The sequence below is a fragment of the Oncorhynchus keta genome, chromosome 28 (genome assembly GCF_023373465.1).
Source record: "Oncorhynchus keta strain PuntledgeMale-10-30-2019 chromosome 28, Oket_V2, whole genome shotgun sequence".
NCBI classification, from domain to species: domain Eukaryota; kingdom Metazoa; phylum Chordata; class Actinopteri; order Salmoniformes; family Salmonidae; genus Oncorhynchus; species Oncorhynchus keta.
In genome coordinates, this window is record NC_068448.1 from 31,284,515 (window position 1) to 31,299,549 (window position 15,035).

Below are 15,035 nucleotides of genomic sequence, written 5' to 3' on the forward strand. Positions count from 1 at the left end.
CTGCCTTGTCAGAATTTCACCTTGTCAGCTCGGGGGATCCATTCTTGCAACCGTACAGTTAACTAGTCCAACGCAATAACGACCTGCCTCTCTCTCGTTGCACTCCACAAGGAGACTGCCTGTTACACGAATGCAGTAAGCCAAGGTAAGTTGTTAGCTAGCATTAAACTTAACTTATAAAAAACAATCAATCAATCATAATCACTAGTTAACTACACATGGTTGATGATATTACTAGATATTATCTAGTGTGTCCTGCATTGCATATAATCTGACTGAGCATACAAGCATACAAGTATCTAAGTAGCTGACTGAGCGGTGGTAGGCAGAAGCAGGTGCGTAAACATTCATTCAAACAGCACTTTCGTGCATTTTGCCAGCAGCTCTTCGTTGTGCGTCAAGCATTGCGCTGTTTATGACTTCAAGCCTATCAACTCCCGAGATGAGGCTGGTGTAGCCGAAGTGAAATGGCTAGCTAGTTAGCGCGCGCTAACTAGAGGGACGGAAGCTTTACTGTTTCACTGGCAATACTAAAGTGCCTATAAGAACATCCAATAGTCAAAGGTTAATGAAATACAAATGGTATAGAGGGAAATAGTCCTGTAATTCCTATAATAACTACAACCTAAAATGTACTACCTGGGAATATTGAAGACTTATGTTAAAAGGAACCACCAGCTTTTATATGTTCGCATGTTCTGAGCAAGAAACTGAAACGTTAGTTTTCTTACATAGCACATATTGCACTTTTACTTTCTTCTCCAACACTTTGTTTTTGCATTATTTAAACCAAATTGAACATGTTTCATTATTTACTTGAGGCTCAATTGATTTTATTGAAGTATTATATTAAGCTAAAATAAGTGTTCATTCAGTATTGTTGTAATTGTCATTATTACAAATATTTTTTTTTTAATCGGCCGATTAATCAGCATCGGCTTTTTTGGTCCTCCAATAATGGGTATGTTGAAAAACCATAATCGGTCGACCTGTAGTTCATAGCCCTGGGGAATAACAGCACAGTTCCCAAGACACTGAGGGTTCTACAAAGCAGACCGTGGTAAGGCCCAGAGGACCAGCTACACTGTGGATGTCCAACCAACCACTCCGCTCAGTTCTGTTCTGAGGATGCGTAGAGGGGTACAAATAAAAGACATGGGGGGCACTGAAAACACAAAAGAAGAACAATGAAAGAGAAACAGTAGAGAGGAGGGGAAGGATGAGGAGGAGATGGCATGGGAGGCGAGGAAACCACTCATTTAAATGGTGGAAGCAGGGGGGTGAAAAACAATATTGTCCCTTTTGTTAGTTGGTCCCTCTCTTTCTTGCCCTCTGTGTGTTTGTGGCAGTGCTGAGAGGGTCGATAGACAGGGTACCATCTGTGAGAGCCATGGCATTTGGTCACCACAGCCACTTACGCCCCCAGAACACTGCCTATGTGTTTACTTAGTCAGGACCCAGCACCCGGCAGCCTTGACGCCAGCCGTGTGTCTACACACTCTGTCAGGACCAGGCAGCGGTGTGTGTGCACATAACTAGGAGCCCTGACAACTATAATGGGTCTTTTCTTCTACTCTGTGATGGTCTCCCTGTGTGTTCAGTTAACTCAACACTCCATTGTGACCCTGGGGTCTGAGGATGAGGTGGGAGACCTGAAAGAGGCTTTCTCCTCAAAGAGGTGGACAGAAAACAGGCTTATAAATGCTGTCACTCTCTCTGCCCCCCCGCCTCTCTTACTTCTGTTACTCTGCTTACCTCTACAGGGTCTTTACTCAACAAAACACACAGAGATAGATCCGTCTGGCCTCGGCATACGCTCCACTGTGCACACATTCCCACAGGTTGTTTGCTGCTGCTGAGTTTGGAGAAGGGACACTAACAAGAGGATATGTGGATATGAATATGTAAATAGCATTTATAATATAGTGTATAAGTGGTCAAGTTTTGTCTTGATTCCTATGTTGAAAATGTCAAATATATTTGTTGGTCGGTGGTGTGTAATGAGCGGCAACCAGACTCTGCACTTGACACATTTATGAAATTGCTTATTCCAGTTACTAATAAGCATGCACCCATTATGTCAATTACTGTAAAAACTGTTAAATCTGTTAAATCCCCGTGGATTGTTGAGGATTTGAAAAATGGTATGGTTGAGAGAGAGGAGGCAAAAGGAATGGCAAATAAGGCTGACTGCACAGCCGATTGGCAAACGTACTGTAAATTGAGATGTGACTGAACTGAACAAAAAGAAGAAGAAGCTATACTATGAAACAAAGATATACAAGATATATAAAGAATGAGAGTAAAAAGCTTTGGAGCCCCTTTAATTACATTTTGGGCAAAAAGGCAAACTCGGCTCCATCATTCATCGTATCAGATGGCTCATTCATCACAAAACCCACTGATATTGTCATGATCATTGATTTTTGAAAGCACCTTTTACTGGCTCAAACAGTCGACCAATCAGCTTGTTACCAATCCTAAGTAGACTTTTAGAAAAAATTATGTTCGACCAGAATTAATGCTATTTTACAGTAAACAAACAGATTTTCTGCACACTTACATGGAAGGGCATTCAACATGTATGACACTTATACAAATGACATGATTGGCTGAGAGAAATTGATAATAAAAAGACTGTAGGAGCTTTTTTGTTCGACTTCAGTGCAGCTTTTTACATTATTGATCATAATCTGCTGCTGGAAAAAAATGTATGTGTTATGGCTTTACATCCCCTGCTATATTGTGGATCGAGAGTTACCTGTTTAACAGAACACAGAGGGTGTTCTTTAATGGAAACCTCTCCAACATAATCTAGGTAGAATCAGGAATTCCCCAGGGCAGCTGTCTAGGCCCATTACTTTTTTCAATTTTTACTAATGACCTGCCTCTGGCTCTGAGTAAAGCCTCTGTGTCTATGTATGCTGATGACTCCACACTATACACATCAGCTACCACAGCAAGTAAAATCACTAACTAATAAGTTAGTACTGAACATTTCAAAAACTAAAAGCATTCACTAAACCCTAAACCTCAACTAAATATTGTAAGGCATAATGTGGAAACTGAGAAAGTTGAGGTGACTGTCATGGCCCAAACATATTGATGCAACAGTAACTAAGATGGGAGAGGTCTGTCCATAATAAAGTGATATTCAGCCTTCATAACAATGCTATCAACAAGGCAGGTCCTTGAGGCCATTGTTTTGTCGCACCTGGACTACTGTCCAGTTGTGTTGTCAGCTGCCACAAAGAGGGACTTAAGAAAATTACAATTGGCCCAGCAGCACGTCTGGCCCTCAAATGTGCATGTCAATCTCCTGGCTCAAAGTAGAGGAGAGATTGACTTCGTCACTACTTGTATTTGTAAGAAGGGTTGACATGTTGAATGCAGTGAGCAGTCCATTTAAACTACTAGCACACAGCTCAGACCCCCATGCATACCCCACAAGACATGCCACCAGGGGTCTCTTATTTAAACTACTAGCACACAGCTCAGACACCCATGCATACCCCACAAGACATGCCACCAGGGGTCTCTTCACAGCCCCAAGTCCAGAACAGACTACGAGAGGCACACAGTACTACATAGAGCCATGACTACATGTAGGTCTATTCCATATCAAGTAACTGAGGCAAGCAGTAAAATCTAATAAAAAAACAGGATAAAAATACACCTTATGGAACAGCGGGACTGTGAAGAGACACACACACAGGTACAGACACACAGACACATAACATACTCACTCTAAACACACGCACACATGGATTTTGTGTTGTAGATATGTGGTAGTAGAGTAGTGGCCTGAGGGCACACACTTATTCTGTTGGTGAAATGTATTGCAATGTTTAAAATGGTATACAACTGCCTTAATGTTGCTGGACCCCAGGAAGAGTAGCTGCTGTCTTGGCAGCACCTAATGGGGATCCATAATACATACAAATACAAATAGCAGACACTAAAGAGAAAAGGGTGGGGGGTGGTTAGGTATATAAAGGGAGTGACGAGTAAGGGTGAACATCCTCATGGTGTCTGTTCTATAGAGAGAGTCTGGCAGGAGTCCAGTGGTCTCAGAGCTTCTGGTGCCAGTGATCCTATCACCACAAACCCATTGGCTGACTGACTGGACACAGCCAGCTCATCTGTTTCAAACAGCTAAATTTACCTCCTCTTTGCTCTGCACTTTAAAGACCCCCCACATCCCGCCAACACCCTCCAACACACACACAACTATAAGTCTGTCTGTGTGCACGCATACTGTGAACACCAATGCCGCAATTTTATTCTGTTACTGGCAATTAGTAAAATGAGGTTTTCCGTTGTTTTTCTGTTTGCTGAATATAATTGTCCCATTGTTAATTTCCCCAACAGTCATGATTTGCATAATAGTTATGGTTTTAATTAGGCCTAATTGCAGGTAATTTGCATCCTGATACTTTTTAAACTAATCTGTAGAGTTAAAAGTATTCTGGTGCTTTGATCTTACAAGTCTCCTGAACGAGCTCCCAGGGACATGATTTGATTGAAGTAGCGGCTGTGTGTGTGTGTGTGTGTGTGTATGTGTGTGTGTGTGTGTGTGTGTGTGTGTGTGTGTGTGTGTGTGTGTGTGTGTGTGTGTGTGTGTGTGTGTGTGTGTGTGTGTGTGTGTGTGTGTGTGTGTGTGTGTGTGTGTGTGTGTGTGTGTGTGTGTGTGTGTGTGCGTGCGTGCGGAGTAGCTCACTCCTACGTCCTCCAATGTTCCAATGGCCCTCCTCCTGAAAGGAGATTTGTAGTGCAAAGACTTAAAGGCATCTCCTGTCACTCCTAGTGTCTACCGCGAGGATACTGCTGAGCATCGCCACTGATCACAACCATTCAGATTGCCCATGTAGGTTAATCATACCTCTTCTTTGTGGATTTTCCCAGCACATAGTCTGGGATCCATTAAACAAAAGCATGGATGGATGGACCATGGGCATTCCTGAGCAGCAGCTCCCAGCACTCATTAACCCAGACAACGGCAGAGATTATCGTTCATTTCCACTGGCCTTCTCCTTTAGGCTTCAAGCCCACATCCACTCTACTAATGACTGTCCTTAGGGGCCCTCCCCTGGGAGACACGGGGCCCCAGTCCTGGGTTACACAGAGGTTAGCATGTGCAAACATCAGGACAACCAGAACAGCTGCAATACCACGACCCTCTCCATCACCCACTGTCACATCCATAACACACACACACACACACACACACACACACACACACACACACACACACACACACACACACACACACACACACACACACACACACACACACAAAGACTATAAGACCTGATGGTAGAGAAAGGGTGTAAATGACCACCGGTGGGATATATTGACAGACAGTGTGGCGGTCACTGTTTTGTATCTGTCTGTCTCGCCCAACCTATACCCGCTCTAAACATCTCACACACACACACACACACACACACACACACACACACACACACACACACACACACACACACACACACACACACACACACACACACACACACACACACACACACACACACGCGCGCGCCAGCCTTTCCGCAGGAAGGGAAAGGCTGTTTGGGCTGAGGCAGGCTGGACACTGTGGTGCCCACCACTGAGCCCTTTTCCATCCTGCAAGCTGATCCTCCCGCCCCGGTCAGTCTGCTGGGCCTGGGTCATGGGGGACCCTTTTTACTGCAACACTGACCAGGTGATTAAGAGACAAAGGAATATCCAGAGTTTCCACTGTGAGAGAGGAAAACAAGCCTCTACATTCAGACTGAGAGGCATGGTGCCTTGCATGCTGACCTGGGCTACACCACTGTGTTGACTGAGCTGTTTGACACCAGGGTAAATACAAGGTTAGTCACAGACACATGCATTGTGTGTGTGAATGTGTGTGTGTTGCTGTATGCAAACACTCTGACACATAAAAAGAAAATCCCTGGCAGGTGATAAACCTTAGGCCGATTATTCATGGAAAACGGCTAAACCATGAACCCTTCAGTAGAAGTCTTGTTCTGACCAGGAAACTGTAAATGGTCAAAGATGATTTTGCAAGTTTCTGGAGACAGGAGAAGACAGACTTGGGGCTGAACGGAGGAGAGAAGAAGTCTGTCTTGTGTGACATGGTTTCTCATGGTGTTGTGATGGATGACTGTGTTTACAGGAGCAAAAGGAGGCTTTACTCAGCAAACAGCAGAACACATCAACACAATGCCTATCAACAGCCCTCCTCGTCCCTGACACTGGGTCTCTGTCAACACCTCTACCCAGCCAGCCGCCACTCCAAACACTGTTACCACGGAGATGTCAATTACTCTAAAGTTCGTCTGAGATTTGTTGCAGCAGAGTGCTGATCCAACACCCACTGTGAGAAAGTCTCCTCCCCTCCAACCTCTTCTCCAAAATCACAAATACCCCGATAAATTAGCACAGGAGATAGATGCAAGGTTGACAACAGAAGCCTTCCCGCTGATCCTTCCTTTACACCAAATGTTTCAAATGTTGCTTTGTACTTTGAGTATTCACAAGGAAGCAGGCAGGTAAGTAATCACATCATCTACAGGTGTATAGCCTATTCGTCATCACTCTAAGGGCTGGGAGCCAACTGCCAACCCGTTGGAAGAAAAACAAGATCAGGAATTGCAAAAACACAAAATGTATACAGCATAAATTACCATCAATTTAAAAGCATTACTTTTGTAAACATTCCTGGCATGGGTCTTCCAGTCATGGCCCAGGAGTAAAGTCAATGTAGCACATCAAGCCTTGGCTGTGGTAATGACCTAAAACACTGAAACCGGGCCATCTCTGCCCGTCTTAATGAGCAGGCGTTTTTACAGACTACTACTCTGGGACCCAGGCCTAAGGACCACCACGTCAGGGGTACGGGCCAGTTAGACCAGTTAAATACTGTGAGTTATTTCCAGACAACCACCTACTGGGTGGTGATAAAACCAAACAGAAAGGGAGAGGAGCCAAGAGGTTTGGACTGGAGGAGTATTTGGGGAATGTTAAAGCAACTGAAAGGTCTCTGGAAATAACTAGTCATTAGAGTAACGTTCGCCCCGGTGTTGGTTGCTGGGGGTTTTCCAATCTGGAATATTGACATGTATCAAATGTCTTTCATTAACCTCGTTTTACATTAGCAGTTGTCACAAAGTGGTTTACAGATACCCAGCCTAAAACTCCAAAGAGCAAGCAATGCAGAGGCAGGAACATAGTGGCTAGGAAAAACTCACTGGAAAGCAGGAACATAGTGGCTAGGAAAAACTCACTGGAAGGCAGGAACATAGTGACTAGGAAAAACTCACTGGAAGGCAGGAACATAGTGACTAGGAAAAACTCACTGGAAGGCAGGAACATAGTGACTAGGAAAAACTCACTGGAAAGCAGGAACATAGTGGCTAGGAAAAACTCACTGGAAGGCAGGAACATAGTGACTAGGAAAAACTCACTGGAAGGCAGGAACATAGTGGCTAGGAAAACTCACTGGAAGGCAGGAACATAGTGGCTAGGAAAACTCACTGGAAGGCAGGAACATAGTGGCTAGGAAAAACTCACTGGAAGGCAGGAACATAGTGGCTAGGAAAAACTCACTGGAAGGCAGGAACATAGTGACTAGGAAAAACTCACTGGAAGGCAGGAACATAGTGACTAGGAAAAACTCACTGGAAGGCAGGAACATAGTGACTAGGAAAAACTCACTGGAAGGCAGGAACATAGTGGCTAGGAAAAACTCACTGGAAAGCAGGAACATAGTGGCTAGGAAAAACTCACTGGAAGGCAGTAACATAGTGACTAGGAAAAACTCACTGGAAGGCAGGAACATAGTGGCTAGGAAAAACTCACTGGAAGGCAGTAACATAGTGGCTAGGAAAAACTCACTGGAAGGCAGGAACATAGTGACTAGGAAAAACTCACTGGAAGGCAGGAACATAGTGGCTAGGAAAAACTCACTGGAAGGCAGGAACATAGTGACTAGGAAAAACTCACTGGAAGGCAGGAACATAGTGACTAGGAAAAACTCACTGGAAGGCAGGAACATAGTGGCTAGGAAAAACTCACTGGAAGGCAGGAACATAGTGACTAGGAAAAACTCACTGGAAGGCAGTAACATAGTGACTAGGAAAAACTCACTGGAAGGCAGGAACATAGTGACTAGGAAAAACTCACTGGAAGGCAGGAACATAGTGACTAGGAAAAACTCACTGGAAGGCAGGAACATAGGAAGACGGCTTGAGATGAACCAGGCTCTGAAGGGTGGCCAGTCCATGAGGTGAATGGCAACAGTTATTCTAACCCTTTTGGGTTCCATGGTGAACCCTCTGTGGAAAGGGTTATGTATTGAACCCAAAAAGGTTCTACCTGGAACCAAAAAGGTCATTCAAAGGGTTTAGATAGAACCTTTTTTTCTAAGGGTGTAGATACACTACAGAAACTTGGTCTGACCAGGCTCTTGGAGTTCAGTTCAGGGTTCACAGTTTGATCCAGGCCTTTCATCTGATAATGTATTTATAATTATTCATTATTATTTAGGCAAGTCAATTAAGAACAAATTCTTATTTACAATGACAGCCTACCCCGGCCAAACCCGGACGACGCTGGGCTAATTGTGCACCTCCCTATGGGACTCCCAATCACGGCCAGTTGTGATACAGCCTGGAATAGAACCAGAGTCTGTAGTGATACCTCTGGCACTGAGATGCAGTGCCTTAGACCGCTGCGCCACTCAGAAGCCCGAGTGACCTAAATCACTGTTGATTCATATTATTGTTGACAATGTTGCTTAACTATTTAATCCGTAGATGTTGCTTAGAATGTCTTGTGTTGTTACAAAGTCATGACATGTCAGGTCTTAGAAGTGCTCTGACACTGGTAGGTGAATGGCCTGTAGTGTGTAGCAGTCCAGTATCATGAATGAATGGCCTGGACAGCTCGGACAGACATCCTTACAGCTCTAGAGATGAGAGGAGTGTCTCCCTTAGCCAGATGACTTACACTAAATTCTTCCGCTGCTCTGTCGGTTGCCACACACTTTAGTCTGAGACTGCCATCACTGAAGCTGCTTCTGGTGATGAAGGGCACGAGAGGTGTTGTACAAAACAAATAATAATAATAATAATAATATGCCATTTAGCAGACGCTTTTATCCAAAGCGACTTACAGTCATGTGTGCATACATTCTACGTATGGGTGGTCCCGGGAATCGAACCCACTACCCTGGCGTTACAAGCGCCATGCTCTCATCAGCGATTGGATCGTCTCTAACCAATCAGAGTATCAAAGCCAATTGAGAATTTTCCAACCGCCACTTTACCCACGTGTGTTCTGGCTCTGGCCCAACCCACTGATTTCTGGACCAATCCGACAACCCCTAATGTGTTTGCGTTCGGTGAAGGGTCAGGGAGGTACTCAGATTCAGACTCATTGCGGAGAAGAAACGAACGTCTGTGGGCGGGGCGTAGCGTTTGGCCGGAGCAAGGAGTCTGGGTAGCCAGACAATCTCCATCCCCCCAGAGGTGTATTATTCAGACAGCACCAAACCACCCCAGTAAAGAAGGTCTCTGCACTGACACACCAAAGTGGCAAGTTGTTTTTGACAACATCTAAAATGGTCATTGATGATGCTCCCACCGGTTCATCCGGCAGTCAGTGGCACAACAATGCAGCTTTTCAGCCCAAACTCTCAGTCAGCACAAACTGACCCTGACCAGTAAAAACAGTCCCACACACCTGGCGTGCCTGGGCTCACAGAACATTGGTGAAAGGAAAGAGTGGAGAGACAGGTGAATGGGGAGGAGCACTGGAAGAGGGAAAGCCATTACAACAAATCTACAACAGCAGTGGCCTTAGCCAGTAGTAATCACAATACCACCTACAGTGCCTTGGGAAAGTATTCAGACCCTTTGACTTGTGTTACGTTACAGCCTTATTCTAAAATGGATTCAATACATGTAAAATCCTCAACAATCTACACACAATACCCCACAATGACAAAGCAAAAACAGTTTGCAGAAATATTTGAAAAACATAAATACTTTATTTACATAAGTATTCAGGACCTTTGATTTGAGACCCGAAATTGAGCTCGGGTGCATCCTGTTTCCATTGATCATCCTTGAGATGTTTCTGCAACTTGATTGGAGTCCACCTGTGGTAAATGAAATTGATTGGACATGATTTGGAAAGTCACACACCTGTCTGTGTAAGGTACCACAATTGACAGTGCATGTCAGAGCAAAAACCAAGCCATGAGGTCGAAGGAATTGTCCACATGCCAAGCGGCACATAAGGAGGAAACCTGGCACCCTCCTAACGGTGAAGCATGGTGGTGGCAACATCATGCTGTGGGGATGTTTTTCAGTGGCAGGGACTGGGAGACTAGTCAGGATCGAGGCAAAGATGACCGGAGCAAAGTACAGAGAGATCCTTTTAGAAAACCTGCTCCCGATCAAACATCTCTGGAGAGAGTTGAAAATAGCTGCACAGCAACGCTCCCCATCCAACCTGATAGAGCGCGAGAGGATCTGCAGAGAAGAATGGGGAAAACTCCCCAAATACAGATGTGCCAAGCTTGTCGCATCATACCCAAGAAGACTCAAGGCTGTAATCGCTGCCAAAGGTGCTTCAACAAAGTACTGAGTAAAGGGTCTGAATACTTATGTAAATGTCATAATTCCATTTCATTTTTTTGTAATAAATTAGCAAACATTTCTGAAAACCTGTTTATCCTTTGTCATTATGGGGTATTTTGTGTAGATTGATGAGGGGACAAATGATTGAATCCATTTTAGAATAAGGCTGTACCTAACAAAATGTGGAAAAAGTCAAGGGGTCTGAATATAAGCACCTGTCTCTTTCCCACACACCCATGCTCACTCTCTCCACAGGATAGCAGTGGAAAACAAAGATGGAAATATAGTACATGAATACTTCATATAATAGTCATAGAAGATTGGAACATGCAATAGTGCTTGGTGTTTAAACTTTGGCAACAAAACCAAGCAATTTGTAGGAACATCTGACAAGATTCAAGACAACAAAGTGATCATTAAAATCGGACCACAATCATACAATTCAACTTTGGCTTTTCCATACCACAATAAAACATAGGTTGTGCTTCCATTGCCTTCATTTGCTCAGTGTCTTCACAATGTGTAACTTGGACTCACTTCAAGTATGATTATAGAGTACAGGCATCTCTATTCAGTAGAGCAAGCTGCTCTAACTACTTTACTATACATCAACTGATTACAGGCTATCAGGTGGAGCTGAACTACCCCAATCTTTAGATTTCTAATTGATTCAATTGTTTAAAACATGTGGCCAACACTAGCTAATTGACTCTGTAAGAGCGAAATGATGAATATAATATGTCCACTCCCATCCGACTCATGACTCCACTAAAGGTCCAATGCATTCAAAAACCAGACTTTTATGTTTTTACATACATTTCAACACTATGACGTTGGAATAATACTGTGACATTGTAACAGATGTTTGAAAAGATCGGACATTTCTCTCTGTTTTGGTGGGATGGAGTTTTTGCTTGCATGGTGACATCACCAGGTGGTAAATTAGTTAATAGACCAATAAGAAGGAGAGTTCCAAACCTCTCTGCCAAATAAGAGCAGTTTTCCCCTCCCCACTCAGACCACTCACAGACAGACACTAACCACGTTTCCATCCACAGTTTGTAAAGTCCTAAAACAAACATCTGGACAGCTGTGACGGAAACAGGAAGTTCCGATACAATTTTATAAATGCCAACAAATATTTTTTTCATTCGACATGGTGGGATCATTTTGGATTGGTAAAATTAATTATGCAAGAAATGGCGGTATGCGCAAATACAGTGCATTCGGAAAGAATTTAGAACCCTTGACTTTTACCACAATGTGTTACTTTACAGCCTTACTCTTACATGGATTACATTGCTAGTTTTCCTCATCACACAATACCCCATAATGACAAAGCAAAAACAGGTTTGTAGACATTTTTGCAAATGTATCAAAAATGTAAAACTGAAATATCACATTTAAATAAGTATTTAGACCCTTTACTCAGTACTTTGCTGAAGCACCTTTGGCAGTGATTACAGCCTCAAGTCTTTTTGGGTATGATGCTACAAGCTTGGCACACCTGTTTTAGGGAGTTTCTCCTATTCTTCTCTGTAGATCCTCGCAAGCTCTGTCAGGATGGATGGGGAGCGTTGCTACACAGCTATTTTCAGATCTTTCCAGAGATCTTTGATTGGGTTCAAGTCCGGGCTGTGGCTGGGCCACTCAAGGACATTCAGAGAATTGATCCGAAGCCACTCCTGCATTGTTCTGTTGGAAGGAGAACCGTTGTCCCAATCTGAGGTCCTGCATGCTCTGGAGCAGGTTTTCATCAAGGATCTCTCTGTACTTCACTCTGTTCATCTTTCCCTTGATCCTGACTAGTCTCCCAGTCCCTGCCGCTAAAAAACATCCCCACAGCATGATGCTGCCACCACCATGCTTCACTGTAGGGATGGTGTCAAGTTTCTTCCAGACGTGACGCTTGGCATTCAGGCAAAGAGTTCAATATTGGTTTCATCAGACCAGAGAATCTTGTTTCTCATGGTCTGAGAGTCCTTTAGGTGCCTTTTTTGGCAAACTCCAAGCGGTCTGTCGTGCCTTTTACTGAGGAGTGGCTTCCGTCTGGCCACTCTACCATAAAGGCTTGATTGGTGGAGTGCTGCAGAGATGGTTGTCCTTCTGGAAGGTTCTCCCATCTCCTCAAAGAACTCTGGAGCTCTGTCAGAGTGACCATCGGGTTCTAGATCACGTCCCTGAACATGGCCATTCTCCACTGATTGCGGTGTTTGGCCGTGTGTTTGGCCGTGAGGCCAGCTCTAGGGAGAGTCTTGGTGGTTCCACACTTCTTCCACTTAAGAATGATGGAGACCACTGTGTTTTTGGGGACCTTCAATGCTGCAAAAAAATGTTTGGTACCCTGCCCCAGATCTGTGCCTCGACACAATCCTGTATCTGAGCTCTGAGGACAATTCCTTCAACCTCATGGCTTGGTTTTTTCTCTGACGTACACTGTCAACTGTGGGACCTTATATAGACAGGTGTGTGTCTTTCCAAATCAGGTCCAATCAATTGAATTTACCACAGATGGACTCCAATCAAGTTGTAGAAACATCTCAAGGATGATCAATGGAAACAGGATGCACCTGAGCTCAATTGAGACTAATGGCAAAGGGTCTGAATACTTATGTAAATAAGGTATTTCTGTTTTCGTAATAATGACAATTACAACAATACTGAATGAACGTTTAAGTTCCTTGCTCAGAACATGAGAACATATGAAAGCTGATGCTTCCTTTTAACATGAGTCTTCAATATTCCCAGGTAAGAAGTTTTAGGTTGTAGTTATTATAGGAATTATAGGACTATTTCCCTCTATACCATTTGTATTTCATTAACCTTTGGCTATTGGATGTTCTTATAGGCACTTTAGTATTGCCAGGGTAACAGTATAGCTTCCATCCCTCTCCTCGCTCCTCCCTGTGCTCGAACCAGGGAACACAATGACAACAGCCACACTCGAAGCAGCGTTACCCATGTAGAGCAAGGGGAACAACCACTCCAAGGCTCAGAGCGAGTGACGTTTGAAACGCTATTAGCGCGCGCTAACGAGCCAGCCATTTCACTTCGGTTACACCAGCCTCATCTCGGGAGTTGATAGGCTTGAAGTCATAAACAGCGCAATGCTTGACCCACAACGAAGAGCTGCTGGCCAAACGCAAAGAAAGTGCTGTTTGAATGAATGTTTACGCACCTGCTTCTGCCTACCACCGCTCAGTCAGATACTTAGATACTTGTATGCTCAGTCAGATTATATGCAACGCAGGACACGCTAGATAATATCTAGTAATATCATCAACCATGTGTAGTTAACTAGTGATTATGATTGATTGATTGTTTTTGGAAGATAAGTTTAATGCTTGCTAGCAACTTACCTTCGCTTACTGCATTCGCATAACAGGCAGGCAGGCTCCTTGTGGAGTGCAAAGAGAGAGAGGCAGGTAATTATTGCGTTGGACGAGTTAACTGTTGAGGTTGCAAGATTGGATCCCCCGAGCTGACAAGGAGAAAATCTGTCATTCTGCCCTTGAACAAGGCAGTTAACCCACTGTTCCTAGGCCGTCATTGAAAATAAGAATGTGTATTTAACTGACTTGCCTAGTTAAATAAAGATTAAATAACGGTGTAAAAAATATATTTTAAAAATACCGGTGCCCAAAAATACCGATTTCCGATTGTTATGAAAACTTGAAATCGGCCCTAATTAATTAGCCATTCCGATTAATCGGTCGACCTCTACTAGATAGTATTCACATGAAGATCTATTGCCAATTGGATGGAAACCTAGCTACAGTGCTATCTACAGTGCTGTTTTCTAAGAAATCATTTTCTTTTTGACCATTGTAACAGAAAACAATCACAGTAAAGTATTTAATGGTTACCCAGAAATGATTTGATATTGAGATAAAAACGTCTGCATTGGACCTTTAAGGATGGCACCTGGCAGTCAGGATGGGAGGTGACTGACTGGCCGATTGACTGACAGTACCAGAGGGAAGGATAAGGTCCTGTAACAAACCAGCCCTCTCCTGTTGCGTTCAGCATCTGTTCACGGATATGCAACCGGTCAAGATCAGGCATGTTTCCCCCAGACTAACCCATTAGACCTATTCCATTGTGAAAACCTTAGTTCCCGTGTTTGAACGTTGAAGTTGCCCAGTGGCATGGTTTGCCTGGTTCTACTTTTTCACACCCACGAGGAGCCGTGGAGTGCACCGTGATGTAGGACAAGGTAGGCATATAATGTGTTAAAAAAAATACTGTCTAGGAAAAAAAGAGCAACAATATATAATGCATATTGATACAGAACAATCATATAATTATTGAAATACCATAAAATGTATCCCAATGCATTCGTTTTTATATCCTGTTAGTGTCCTGTATCAACTTTTAGTGCGTTTCATTGACTACATGATA

At 43.7% G+C, this 15,035-nt stretch overlaps 1 protein-coding gene across 2 annotated transcripts in view; it reads right to left on the minus strand.

The window, feature by feature from the left end:
• The window catches only part of arhgap46b (Rho GTPase activating protein 46b), a 106,267-nt gene that overhangs the window by 90,678 nt on the left and 554 nt on the right, over nucleotides 1-15,035 (minus strand). The gene's annotated exons all lie outside the window — the stretch shown is intronic.